Below are 14,943 nucleotides of genomic sequence, written 5' to 3'. Positions count from 1 at the left end.
CAAAGGCCACAACCGACAGATGGCTAAAAAAGATGCCTACGAAAAATATGGATGCCAAATATATCTAAACCAGTGATTTCCAACGTGTGCGTTAACATCCCCTTGGGGGCGATGGGATGTCCCAGGGGGCGGTAGAAGCTACGGATATAACACAGGATCCCATGGGTTAGATTGCATGGGGGGGGGGGAGAGGGAATTTCTGAAGGGGGGAAAAAGGTTAGGAAACTATGATCTAAACTATATCAAAAATACAGCAACCCAATAAGAGTAATAAAACCAAATAATTATAAAATAAAAATATCTGCCCATAAAAAATTATGGTTATCTCATCCAAGTATAGCTTCTCGATTCATCCCAATATGTTTATAATATTTCTTTTTAAGCATGTTAGAATTCACGACCCCCCCCCCCCCCAGACAAGCTATTCATTTATTCTCAACCCTCCCTTAGAGAAAAACTCCCCGCAATACTACAACATAACATTGTCTCTTACCAATCTGGAAACTGGGCTGGCATTCAACTCACGGCCTATTTTATCCATCAGTCAATGTCCCTCTGTAAGTATAGTCTCTGAAACCTGACAACATACTCCAATCCAGAACTAAGCCTCAGAAAAGTGGAAGTATCACTTTAGGACAGCGGTTCTCAACCTTTTTTGACTCACGCAGCCTTTTAAGTAAAAAATTTCTGTGGCGAGCTCCGTAGGCCAAGTTAATCAAAGAAAAGTTCGATTTATTTTTACTATTTCAAAATATTTTTTTAAATTTTACTGTTTTTTAATTTTCCTCGAGCGGCCACAGAGCCCCTAGAGAGAGCCCAAGGGCTCAGCGGAGCACCAGTTGAGAACCGCTGCTTTAGGAGAATGTGAAGATTTTAAGAATGAAACCAAACATTCTATTCGATTTTTTGACCGCCACTGAAAACAATGTTCAGAAAAACAAAGTTTCTAAAGTGCACAAGTTTTAAACAATCTTGAGTTTATACCCCACAATAAGTAATGTTTTTCTAGTGCGAAACCATGGATTATATACCAATTATGTTAGTTGATCATAAATAACACTCAAAATATTCTTTTGCACGTGCGTATGAACAAAACTATTTCCACATCAGTTAGAGGGAGGACCAAACTTCCTTAAGAACCAAACATTCGTTACCGATTAATCTTTTGAGACTTTCCCGATTTGAAGACCCACTCCTGAGATTTAAAAGCCCAAATATTTTGAGCAGCAGAAAAAAATATAGTCTCCGAAAATTATTGATTTCATCGCTGCATTTCTATACTAAGCCAGCCTATTTAATGGGTGGATAGTATACCCCCCCCCCCCCACAAGGTCAGCATCCCAAAAAATGACAAGATCGTTCACTTCAGGAAACACTTTTTGGGTAAAACAATAAAACGCACGCTTTGAGCATTTAATTAATGTGAATAGTTCTCTAGCAACTCCCGTAAAGCCAGATTCCTTTATAGCTTTGAGGTAAATTTCGTTACTTTGCAAAGCTTCCATATAATGTGGTAAGGATAACAAATTGGAAGATAAATAATGAGGCAGTATATAGCTCGGGAGAATCCAGAAGTACATGAAATATATTCACATACCAAAAAGTTCTTGCTCTGATCACAACCAGTGAAGTCTCTTGACAGCCATGAATCTGACAAGAAAGAGTCCCAAGCATATACAATGTGGACTAACAAATACAAAACAAGGTAAAACTTCCATGCTTGTAGGCAACCCAACAATAATTATGGAAAATTTAAATTCATTTTAACATATTTTAATAGTGCATGTAGCATCCTTCTGAATTACTAACTTGTTCAGTACAACAAAAACATTGAGATAATCAATATACTCACGGCTCCCACTCAAAAAATAAGAAAATGTAAGACGGAAGGATACCCCACCCCGACAGCATAATCATAACATATAATTTTAAAATCAATTTTTTTTTTATATATAGCACTAAGCACTACTTTGGTATCTTATAAGATTGACTCAAGCCAAAGCAAAATGACAGACATGACTTGGTTACAAACAATTTTTTTGGCCAAAACAGGGCACTAGCAACCACAAATTCTTTTGTCTCCTCACAATAATACGCTACATTCTTTTTTGGAGCCTTCCACAGTCGTGTCTGTCAACTCTGCCAATACACGGCAAATTATTATAAGTTTTTCAAGAATGACACTCTTTCAAGACCATTTTCAAAAGCACAGTCGGTTGTCTATCTTTTTTTTAAAGAATAGACATATCTTTACGACGGCTCTGCCAAGACCATGAAAAGTACAAAATACAAATTTCTTTTTTTCACCCAGACAGCAGAAGTTATTAATGACTACTCTACTTGTTAAACCTTCAAAATTAAATTCAAAAATTAATAAACCAAATGTGGTTCACATTCACCACCCCCCCCCAATAAACTTTAGAACTATAATTTCCGCTTTGCCAGAATCAATTGTGATCTGCAATACATCAATAATTTCCTCATCAATTAAAACATTAATTTTATTGATAGGATTTGTTAAGAAAAGTAGGACAAAATCTAAAAAGACAAAACCGAGAATGTAGGATATTTTACCAAAAAAAAGAGTCCTGAATATACTGTATTAGCCAACATGCCATTAAAAAATCAGGACGGGGCAGAATAAAATATTAGGTTTCAAAGACAAAACTTTTTTTTTCACCCAGGAATTCGATAACGATACATAAATTTACTTTTCGCTCTAACCAGAGTTAGGTTCTTGCCAGGACAGTAGCAAAACAGTTGAAAAGACATTGTTGATGTTATACAATCAATAGTTGTTGGAAACCATAACTTTAGTTTTTTTTTTTATCCTCCATTTAATTTTTTCCAACCAATTTTATTGAAGAGGTGTATACTTGCGAGGGCTTTTTATTATCAGTTGACCTTTCGTATTTGTTTAAAGTTTTTGAACAAAACATTTCTCGCCCAAAATCAAAATATGTCTAAATTTGCACACTGCTGAACAATCACTGCTACTGCAGAACAATCTAGAAGAATTTCAAGAAAATGTGAGAAAACACTATTTACAAACAATTCTTGGCAGAAAGTTTGTATTTATATTTATTCCAAACCCTTTTGTCTGATCAAAAGAAAAATCACTGATTACAGGGAAAAATTCCAGTTTAAAAATTACACCTTCGCAGAACACGTTAATATTCCCTGAATCTAGTTCCATAAAAATTATAGTTCAAATTTTAAATTTGTTCTATTTTTGCTGGGTGGTTTTTTTCCCACTAGTGAAAACTTACTAGCCCTGGCTCTTAACAGACTTTTTTTTTCTTGCATGTTCAGAGAGTGAGGATGTACGGTGTCACTTCTGTATTAAATGATGTTATACTGTGGAATTCATTTTTTTGCTTTGTCTATTCAGATTTTAAACACTATGAAATATAAAAATACTTTGCAGTCTAATTTTCAGATTTAGTATCAGACATATTCAACAAACCACGATTTATGGTAGAAATAGGGCTTTCCGAAACAGAAAAAAATTTAGGCAATGGCCTAATTCCCCCATAGGAACTAGGTATTTTTTTTATTTGACGAAATGTTCACTTTCAGTAAAACATTTCAAGTTTATAACATTTCAACTTATATATTTAAACACTATCATTAATTCATAAATTTAAACATTTCAAATAATTTATTAAAATTAGATTGTGCTTAGATTCACATACTCGGCCGAATATTTGTCCATTTCTAGTGATATAGCAGGACATGACCAATTTCAGTCACCATGCCAACTAAAAAAAAAAATTTGTGCACTGAAATTATGTAACCTGTAAATTAGTCGAAGAATAACAATAGAATGGCAGCAAGAAGAAGGTTAGCTTTATTTTTGAGTCAACTACACTTTCTTGTAAAAAAAACCTTTGTTTGGAGCGAGAAGGTAACTTCAGCAGCTAGTTCCTAAGTGCGTAGACTTCACTTCAAAGCACAAAATCCAATTCAGTTTTTTCTTTTCAATTTTTCCAAAAGTACCAAAAATAACGCTAACCACCTTCTTGCTGCGAACCCTTAATTTTATTTTGCGACATCAAGTCCTCCAACATGAAAATGTGTGTGTGTTTTGAGGGTTTTAGGTGCCAATATGGATTTTCTAATTGCTAAGGTGTCACTAATGTCAAGCCCTATCAGGAGTCTGTCCAGATTTTGTCTTGTTTTTGTGAAATTTTCCTTATTTTTTATGAAACATAATTTTTTATGGGAAGCAAAATAATCTATCACAAAAAAAATGAAATCGTTTCCTTTTTATTTTGTGAAGGGTCCGTTTTTCAGATCTAGAATTTTGTGAAAACTCTGGAAAACTGACCCAAATTCTGGATGGACAGACCCCCTGCTTATGATATATATTAAATATTTAATTATAATTTCTACAAATGATACTGTAACTTTCCCAAAAGCAGAATGTATCAGGAACTGACATGCATCACAAAAAAATCCTTCAGGAAAAAGATTTGTTTTCTCTACTATTGTGGGAATTTTTATCACAGAGCAATGCAAAACATTCTGCAGGGAGGCTACAACTCAAATTGATAAACATTTGTTAATTCAGAAATTGATTTTCTGATGCTTGCTTGTTTTTGTTACAATGATTAATAGGTTTTTTTATTAGGGCTTGACAAATAAAGAATTAAGGCACCTGCAAAATTTCGTAAGTGTCAAATATTTCCCCCCATTCCCCGAGAAAATCAGTCTGAAATAGTGTATTGTTTGATATGTCTGGGACATCTATAAACAGGTTACATTCCTAGACATTGGTATCAAATAAAAAGTTGGCAAAGTTAAATGGTTTTATTTTTTAAGCTTGAGACAATTGATACATTGAATTAGAACAGAAATTTCATATAAGAGGTCATTCAAGTATTATGTCAGCTATTTTTAAGCCATTTTTGCCCCCCCCCCTCCCCTTGTCAGCAAAATTCCATCATCAGCTCTGCCCACTGCCTCCTAACACATATTGGTGGGATCAGATGTGTGAGGGAAAAATTTCTTTAAAGAAATTCATTCATTCCACCCTCTAAGTCATATATGATAAACCCTGGCCCGTGGACCAAATTTGGCCCAGAGGGTTATCTGATGTGACCTGTCAGCTGAAACCTAATTTTTTTTTAAATGAACTAAGCAGCACATTTACAGATCACTTAAATGAGCCATGGCATAATTCCAGAGCATTTAAGCAGCCGGTGCCACATTTTAAGATCACTTAGTGACCCGTGCCACAGCTCTAAAACACTTAAGCAATCTGCGGCACATTTAGAGTTCCCTTGAGTGACACATGGCAGTTTTAGAACAGTTAAACAGCACCCAGTGCAGTTACTCAGTTTAGTACTCAAGTTACCCACAGCCCATTCCCAGATTACTTAAGTAATCTGAGAAGGATCCGATAGTCATTTTTGGCACAACGAGTAAGATGCCATTAAGAATATTTTATATTTTCATAAAGAGTGGTTGATGACATAAGAATCCCCTACCCCCCATCGATGCTGGCATAATACTTGAATGAACCTTAAGCTGTGGCGTAGCCAGTAAAACAGAGCTCCCAAATATGAAGATTATGGATTTGAATACCATTCTATAAGCATATATGTTTTTCCATCTCTTTAATCTTCGTTTTTTAAGGATTATTGGTTAATTTTTCTTCATAACTTTTTATTTAAAAAAAAACAGAAGTATTTTCAAAACTGACGAGGTGATCTATACTTTTTTCAATCAGGCAATCTGAGTATTTCGATGTAAAAAATATTTTTTCTTCGAAAAATAAATTTCCAATTTTTTTCTCTTGCCATCTGCTATATGTGATCAGTGCTGACAACTGTCCCCAAAACAACGTTCTGCTTTGTTCTGCGGTAAGAATTCCTATAATCTTTTCCATTTTTCTTAAAATTCTTCCCAATATTATTTTATAGAAGCACAAATTTCTCTGTTCTTCACATACACAGTTTTTGGCATATTTTGCTTTAGGGACAGTTGTACAACTTAGCTTTGTTCACATAAATGAAATACTGGAAAATGGAAGTTTTTAGCCATGATTTTACAGAAAATATATTTTTCCACTGGAATTTGAATTTTGTTGTTTAGAAACCATTAATAATTACTTTTCATAAATTTTAATATTTCTTTTCCAACCCGAGACAAAAATGTGACATTAATATTGAATCTGCATCAAGAAATTAATAAATTTCTATAATTAGAAAAATCTGAAAGTGAAGAATTTATTACCGTATTTTAAAAAAAAATGGTTTCATTTAAAGGCATGATTTCAGTTTTACAATACAGAAGTTAAGTTATTTGGCGGAACAGTTTCTACAAAAGCTGCACTCCTCGTGACATCTTTTACTCGTAGCTACCGAACACTGTGCTCTAATTTCTGATACAACTAACAACGTAAGCATTGTAATTACACGTGCAGGGGACTCTTTCTATGCTACCACACACACTAACCCAATATCCAATAAATTTGTGCTCTCCTCTGCTCACTTACGATACATAAAAATAAAATAGGAGCCAATGTTCTAGTCGCAGTGGCAACCTGAAAGATTTGTCAAGCCCTGGGTTTTGCTGTACTGTGAAATATCACTATCTAAAACATTTATATCAGCGTTTCTCAACCTTCCTGAACCCAAGGACAAGTAAAATGTCTGAAACAATTTGACGGACCACATATGTTCCGAATTGTTTTATACATTTGTCCCATTTTATTTAGCAATGCTTACTTGAATGTGTATTGTTTACTAAAATCGTGAATAAATGTTTTCATAACTAATTATGATAAATTGTACCTGTAATTACAACTATTCATCTTGCATGTTTGTTGAGTTCAACGTTTTTTCTCAATTTTTCAGGGATTTCAATTACAATATGGGAATTTTGTCCATTTATAAAAAAGTTTGTGATAACAATTGGTGACGTCCTGTATTTTACCGTATTTAAGATCTCCGCTGCATTTATTTTTTTAACTGAAATATGGTCATGTAGCCATGTGAGTGTCTTCACAAATAAATTTTTATTTACTACGATTTTGTAACTCTGCCTCCTTCCCTTCACCCATTTCTGCTGGAATTAGCCAACTTGTCATAAATTTGCATCTTTTGACTACGATTAGCGTCCTGTACTTAGGGAATCAAAATTTACAACATTTTCCTTGATTATGTATGGCGAACCTAAATATGAAGATACAATTTTTATTTGAACCCATACGGGTATTATCATTTACAAAAAATAAATCAGTTAGAGCCGAATTACCAAGTCTTCTGTCTGTAGACTACCTATGCCATTGTCGTGGACCATAGGTTGAGAAATGCTGATTTATATGATTAATTTTAGGGGAAAAAAAGACATTCATAATAATGTTTTGAATATGTATACAAAGCCAGATGTTTACTCTGTGCACAGCAGAACAAAAAATGTAATTTCCATGCGTTCATTCTTAAAGCGAATGCACACTAATGACAAGTGGATATTCAAGAATAGATATATATAACAGACTCCAGCGAGAGCATTCATTGTTTGTCCAGTTGATATATTACAAAGGTTAATAGCTGAAATCCCAATGAAAACTTTTTCCCTCTTTTAATTTTTCAGATGATAATCAGTATATTTCTTTGTTTTTTACTTGTATTCAAAGCTGATATCAAGTCTAATCATCTCCGGACGGTTACTTAAGCGATTTCATTTCGAATTACTTATGTTTAGAGATGAAGAGTCATTATGCACTTGATGCATGGAGCAGCAAACGAAACACCCACTGGCCCCATGGGACACGTCATGCCAAAAAAATAAAATCTCACTGCATTAATTTGTTTTGTTACTTTCAAAAGATGGCAAGCCAACAAGGTGACAATCAAATCTGTCGTGCGTGGACTGAACGCCCCATGTCAAGTGTGTCTAAGAGATCAGACAAAGAGCATAATGTCATTGCAAGTGTATTGACCAAACATCTGGTTCCGTATAAGTATCCTCTGCCTTATAATAAGGTCTACCAAATTGAGGTCCGCAAATTGAATATTAAAAATTTTGTTTGATAAAAATGAAGCAAATTAACTTATAATTCCAATTATTTTAACCATTTGATTAACCAGTAATTTATAATTAGGCCCAGGGTTGGTAAAAAGCCAGTTTGTTTTTAAAAAAAACCTGGGTCTTTTTGTTTAAACCGGTTTTTTTTGGTTTAAATAGAATTAACATTAAAAATAAAATTCCTGAAAAATCATTCCGACTTCTAATAATTAAAATAAAATGTTTATTAATGTAATTAACACTATTCCCATATTAATTAATCCACAAATATTTCCTACATTTTAACAAAAATCCACTTTTACAATTTAATTATTTTTTGCGCAACTATGAATTTGTGTTTGAAAATTCTTTTAATGTTATTAATCATATAATATAAAGATGTTTTCTTCAGTTACTTTCAGTATGATTAATTAGCAAGATATTTTGCAAAAACTATATTAAAAATTAGGTGAATATATTTAATGAAGCACAAATAATGCAGATTAATTAATGATTTTATATATATATATATATGTGGTGATTATAACTAAAGTTCTGCTTTCAAAACACTAAAAAAAGTACCGTTGTCAGAATGAGTTGAAAATTTACATGAATATTCCTGAAGAAATGGAACTTTAAATGGCAAAGGGAAAAAAATATTTAAAAATGTAAAATCGACACTACTCGTCCAACACATGGGAAATTTGCTTGCAGAATGGAAATGATAGCCAGTCAGGGCAAAATGATAACTTAATTAGCATTGCACAATTTCATAATTCATGGAAACAACACAAAAATGAGTAATTGAACACACAAAACTACAACTTACTTAAGAAATGTTGAATAAGTTATCCACTGTGTTCTAGATATGAAGTGAAAGCATAAAAATGCTTGTTCGACAACAGATCAGAATATGCCATGATCACGATGTGGATGTGCTTGCAATTCGACCACTGTTCATAACATTTTGAGGTACCCCTTCCCCACAGCCAGAAGTTACAAGGGTTAAGTTCAGGTGAACTGTGATGGTGCTAGTCATGTCTAGGCTTCAGGTGACATGTCATGCTGTTATTGCCAAAATGGTTCTTCAGCAGCTGCTTTGCTGGTATTGTAATGTGCATCTTGATAAAAGTTGTGCTATCCACACACTGACGTTGTTAAAGTGCCGAAATTATGTGATTACACAAAATGGTATTATCCTGCTGGCCAAGTACAGCATCATCTACTTGTACATTTTGCACCTTTTTCTTTTGCCAAAGAGATTTTCATTGCTTCAGAATTATCCATGCAAATTTTCAAGTCATTCTGACCAGTAATTCTCATTGTATAGTTGTCGAAGCAACACTAAATTATAATCACCCTGTATATAGCCGATTTTATTACCGTAAATCTGTTACTACTATGCAGTAAAACCTTGATTAACTGGACTTGATGGTGGAAGTATAAAAAAAATTATTGAATATTAAGACTGGATGATATACAGTAAGAGATGCTACTTCTTATGGGAAAGAAAATGAAAATGTCTAGGGTAATGTAGCTATTAGTACACTGGTCTTTGTCCTTTAGGGACAGCTGGTGTCTTTATTGGATTACAAGACCACCTGCACTTAGCATGATGGTGTTACTGCTGTTTCTGCTTCTTTGTGAAGAAAAAAAACCCTATGAGATAATGCACCATTACAGTTAGATGTGTAATGCAATCCTTATTCATGAATTTGCTAAAGATAGAGCATCAGAATGTAACCAAAAGTTGGAAAATGTAAGAATGAGAAATTTTGGCTTCTGTATATCACTTTAATATATTAAAGTGATATACAGAAGATTAACATTATAACTAAGATACTTTATATGAAGAAAATATACACATTCAGGTCACTTTTGTAGACTTTTTGGAAAAAAAAACTTATGCAATCAGAATGCCCCCAAGAATATAAAATGTGGTAAGAATGAAAAATTTTGAATAATGAACCAATACAATATTTTTCAAAGAAAAAAATATATTTGGGCCACTTTTATTTGATTTTTGAAAAAACCACTTGGTTAAAATGTTATGGTTTAAACCAAACAACCCTGATTAGACCTAACAAATCATTTGTTTTTAATTTGAAGATCTATAAACATTCTAACCCTGAAATTTTCAGTGACCTCATCTTCAATTTCTAGGCCTTACATACATTAAACTGTGATACAATATAATGGCAAACTTGTTATACTGCCAGAATTATGCCAAACAATGATATGTGGCTATATATAGTAGCTGTATTGAATTAGCTCCACGTGACGTCAACTCAGATACAAACCTGTCATAAGAGCGTTACGATTGGCAAGACTGACATCCCTCAAAGGAATGCAAAATTAATTTATTATATTTAATCTGATATATGTGATAGAAAATTTATTAAAATTATAACAGACTGAAAGTGGTGAGGTGGACCAAACTAATTATTTTTATAGACTCACACAAGAAACTATGCGATTATTTTTCCTTGTGTGAATCAATTTCAAGATAATATAGAGCAGTGGACGCTCCTTATGGGGTACCCGTCTTGCCACGTTCCTGCTTAAGATTCAACCCCCATACCCTTCAACTAATAGTCTAATAACACATCTTGAAAAACAATAAATAATACATGATGAAAACAAAGTTTTTTAACATGTCCATATCAGGGTTTAAGCTGGATAAAAAATTCCTTGCACAAAAAAACGAAAATGGAGAGAAAAGCTTTAGCAAAATGCTACAATGCTAATGTAATGTAATGATTGGATGTCCACTCGTTGCTTACCTCCTGTACGCATTTTTGCGAAAGTAGCAACTACTTTTTTTGCATTTTGCAAAAAATGTGACCGTAGCTTAAACCCTGGTCCATATGCCTCATCTAAAATTACCACAGCTAATGTAGGAAAATTAATTTTTGTTAGAAGTCTTATAATTGTCTGGAGAGAAGATACAAGCATTTGAAAGTTAACCAGCATTGATTTTGTGGGCTCCACTCCGAAACAGGATGTCATACCAACACCGAGAACTTTTGGTGGCACGTCAAGAGCTTTCTGCCAGAATACAATAGGCAGCCAGATTTTAAAATTTATTTGACTTTGTTTTTGTTCCACGAGGCTTGTTTAGCAAAAAATGTATAAATTTAATGCCTTTTTGGAGAGAGGAGCGTCAAATGGGAAGATTTCAAAGTATCCATCAGACCAGAAGACCAGGGATTCCCAAACTTTGCACCTCCAACCTTTGTCAGAGGCACTGTGGAGCGGTGACCATGGCAAAGGTTTCTCGAAAATATACTTTGTTAAAAAACACTGGGGAGTCGGCGGAGCTCACAGCTAAGCTTTGAATTTGAATAAGACATAAGAACACCGCAGGTACAAAAAGTTTGAGAACCTCTGATCTAGACAATTATACACACAGCTATCGTTATTTCATTTATTTGTGTAAATATATTTATCGTTAACAAAAAAATCATTTTTAACGCAGAGAATTATTTAACACAGAAATCACCGGAGAATATTTTTATCCAGTAATTGTTTATCAATATTTTTTGCATTATAGTGGTGTTTTCTATGCTTTTTCTTTTTACATTCGTATGACCTAGGCAACTTTTGTCGGATCGAAGGACATATTTGGCACAGAAAAAAATCACCAAAAAACTAATCTCGGGATTATAAGGCAGCTGCTTTCCAGAAAACAATGAAAAAATAAATAAATGAACAAATATGAAATTGTAAAGGAGTTACCAAAACTAGTAAATACTCATGCTGCTGTCAGTGTCGCAAATTTTTCAAAAAATAACTTATGGGAAAATCAAAATGGTCATGACGACATTGAATCGAAATACAACTGTATATATGTAAGACTTGACAAATCCCAGGTTGTTGTGGCGACTAAAGAATTTATACTGGTTCCTAAAACTAATTAGTAGCTCAGGCAAAAGAAATATGCTGGACTTTGGATAACTCAGTTAGGTCCGGTCAGTTAGTGCCCAATTTGTCAAGTCCTACTACCATACATGAAGTGTCATTGCATCAGCAAAACTTCATAGAAAAACTAATAAAAATCATATCATGAATACACATTCATAAATGTTATTACTTCATCTATAACTTGTTTGTTTCAAGAAAAACTTTTTCGATGATCTTTCACATTGAAGCGATGGTTCGACTGAGGATACGCATCTGAGGGAGACATCTCGATGGGGGTCTTGAGCGTAATAATCTATTCTTCTTACATAAGGGCTCAATTACATTGCACATATTTGGTAGCCCTTTGTTGCTACTGAAGTCACTGATAACATTAGCTAGTTCTAAATTGAAATACGAGGTACTTTTCTCGCTACTCACATGCATTTTTATTTCCTGGTGCAATATGGGTGTGACAATTTCCTCTTGCTTTGGCTCACAAACGAGAAAAATTTAAAAAAAATATTTGCTCCTTCATCCAGTGAGTGATTATAGAAGTAGTCCGAGAAGCTGAGTCAGGTGAAATCAGTTTGCTCGCCAAAGAATGGCTGGCAAACTTGCTCAATGTAACTGAACCTTAACAAATTTAATATTCCCTAATGGGGGTCCCTGGTCATCTAAAGACTCAAATCACATTAGGCGAGTTTACTAACTACTCACTTGCAGTTTTACTCGCTGCTACTAATTTTGAAGTGTAATAGCGTTATCAAGTAAACTAGCCACTCACTCTGCTAGTGCGCGAAAAATTAAAGGGTAGGGTACTTTCCTCGCTACTCGCCAGCGTGTTATCTCTGATGCAACATGGGTGTGGCTACTTTTTTCCCCCCCTCACTTTGGCTCACAACAAAAGAGGAAGACAATAGACAAAAAATGAGAAAGATAACAAGTTGCTCGCTCGTCTAGTAAGCTAGCTTACTAGTCCAATGTAACTAAAATTTGCTGTGCTAGTTGAAACCAGTTTGCTTCCCAGCTACTTTACTCGCCCAATGTATAATTGAGCCTTTATTGTCGCAAAGCGTCCAAGGAACACAAGAGGTTAAGATCCATTATAGACCACATTCAACACCCTTATGTGTAAAGTGTCATACTGCATTTTACTCATCACAAAAATAAACACGAAAGCTTCTCAGTGCAAGGTAGACTTCAAGGTCTGGGGGGGGGGGGAGCATAACACCACATTAGTTCATCCACACAAATCCTTATTTTGTGGGGGGTGGCTCTTCACGTGTCCGCCCACGCAGCTTCTAAAATTAAAACAGGAAAAACAAACAATTCACCTAAATCGCATTAGCCCATAGCAACAGCGCACATCGCCCACGACCAATATGGCGGACTAAACCACGTAAGAACCAGGATATGATCTCATTACACAGCCCTCCCCTACAAAATAAAACCCACGACCACCCATACCCATTTTTATAATAAACAATCCACACATTGTGAGAACTATCAACAAAATATAAAATATATTTGTTGATAGTTATGCTATATTTATATGCGGACAATATGGCTATTAGCGCCTGAACGACTGGATCAATAGAGGTGTCGAAATAGCACCTAACACAAAAATAATCGAAAAAAATACCGAAGAAACAAAAAAAAAATGTCAACACATATTTCACACCTCGGGTTGGGCCCCTGAAAAACTTTGTAAAAACTCAAAAGCCACCCCAAATCCGTAAATTAGCGCTCATCGATAACGTAACATCATGGGGGGCCACTTACAAGAGTAAGGGCCCCCGGAACGATTCTTACCTTTTTGTTTTCCACACAATTGAAGGGCCCGTGAAAAGCCCGTCTTGAAGGTAGGGCGTCAAAGACCCCAGAGGGGGGTCCTGCAGTATGTGGGTCAGGCATGGGTAACACGATCACCGCTTCAATGACCATAGGATTTATTTAACCCTCTAGCGTCATTAAAATTATCATTATGACTATATCGTAGCCATCACCTGTAATAAACATATACAAATCAAAAAAAAAAAAAATTGACTATAATTTCACGATATATGTAAACGTACCTTGCCTATAAACAAGTTTTCGTCGGGGAATGATTAATCCTCCTCCTCATCGAATCGGCTCCCGTTGACAATATACATTAACAATTTCTTAAAAATAAATAAAATGTAATTAATTACGCTGTTTTTCAACGAGCGAAATAATTATAGGGACGCTTCGAGGAAATGATTCCATCGGGAATAGGCTTCCGCGGCCAGCGCCATTTTTTTTTTTTTTTCCTCTTTTCTCTATGGGATGGATGGAGGTCAACTCTCAATGATAAAATGCGTTTATATCTCGCTCAGATTTCATTTCCGAAGATTAAATCTTTATTCCTTTTGATATATTTATGTTTATTTAATAAATCTTTTTTTAAAGGAGTTATGTTTAATATTTAAATAACACGGATAATTTATCTTTTTATTTTCCGAAGAATCCGCGGACGACCTGACAATTTTACAAGTAGAGAACGAGGACGAAATGGCGAATGAGTGAATACACGGTCGCGTGTCGTTTTTGCGAGTGATGCCTCTGCAACGACTAGCACGCGATTGTTTTATTGTGTTGACCATACAACCCTCACTTTACGGGACTTTCTCTATCCGGCTTTACATTTTCATGAAAGTTAAGACAATTTTCGTAAATTTTTATGAAATACATTTTGATAACTGTGAATGAAAATATTTCTTATAACATTTTTGTCGAGTGCGCAACGTTCTATTCTTTTTTTTGTTGTGTAACATGCGCTGTGATTTGCAGTAGTCCTTCATCTCCACAATGAATTTTTCCTCGTCTGGCAACTTTTTTGCCAGATTCTGCCTCACATTCGAGCGTGCATGCGCATTAGCGCAAATGAATATATTTTTATGCCCCGATCCCCCTCAAGCCGGGTTTTCCTAGGAGCAGGTTTCCTGTGCCGCGCGCAACGTGATTCACTCAGCGCAACACGCCGTCCACTCACCAGTAAGAAAA

General features: G+C 34.8%; 1 protein-coding gene across 2 annotated transcripts in view; it reads right to left on the bottom strand.

Annotated features, from left to right (window-relative positions):
- LOC149065241 (serine/threonine-protein phosphatase 1 regulatory subunit 10-like) overlaps positions 1-14,486 on the bottom strand; it is a 77,701-nt gene extending 63,215 nt beyond the window's left edge. Inside the window, exon 1 of one of the 2 annotated variants that reach the window (XM_089254200.1) lies at positions 13,995-14,486. The gene's annotated coding sequence lies outside the window, so the exon portion shown is untranslated. The remainder of the gene's footprint in view (positions 1-13,994) is intronic. The other variant, XM_089254201.1, reaches the window with a different exon arrangement.
- Positions 14,487-14,943: the final 457 nt, after the last annotated feature.

Source organism: Pholcus phalangioides, unplaced genomic scaffold (assembly GCF_987345545.1).
Source record: "Pholcus phalangioides strain wild (caught in Gottingen) unplaced genomic scaffold, Ppha-v1.0 ptg000040l_1, whole genome shotgun sequence".
NCBI lineage: Eukaryota > Metazoa > Arthropoda > Arachnida > Araneae > Pholcidae > Pholcus > Pholcus phalangioides.
This window is presented reverse-complemented; position numbering and strand designations above follow the sequence as displayed.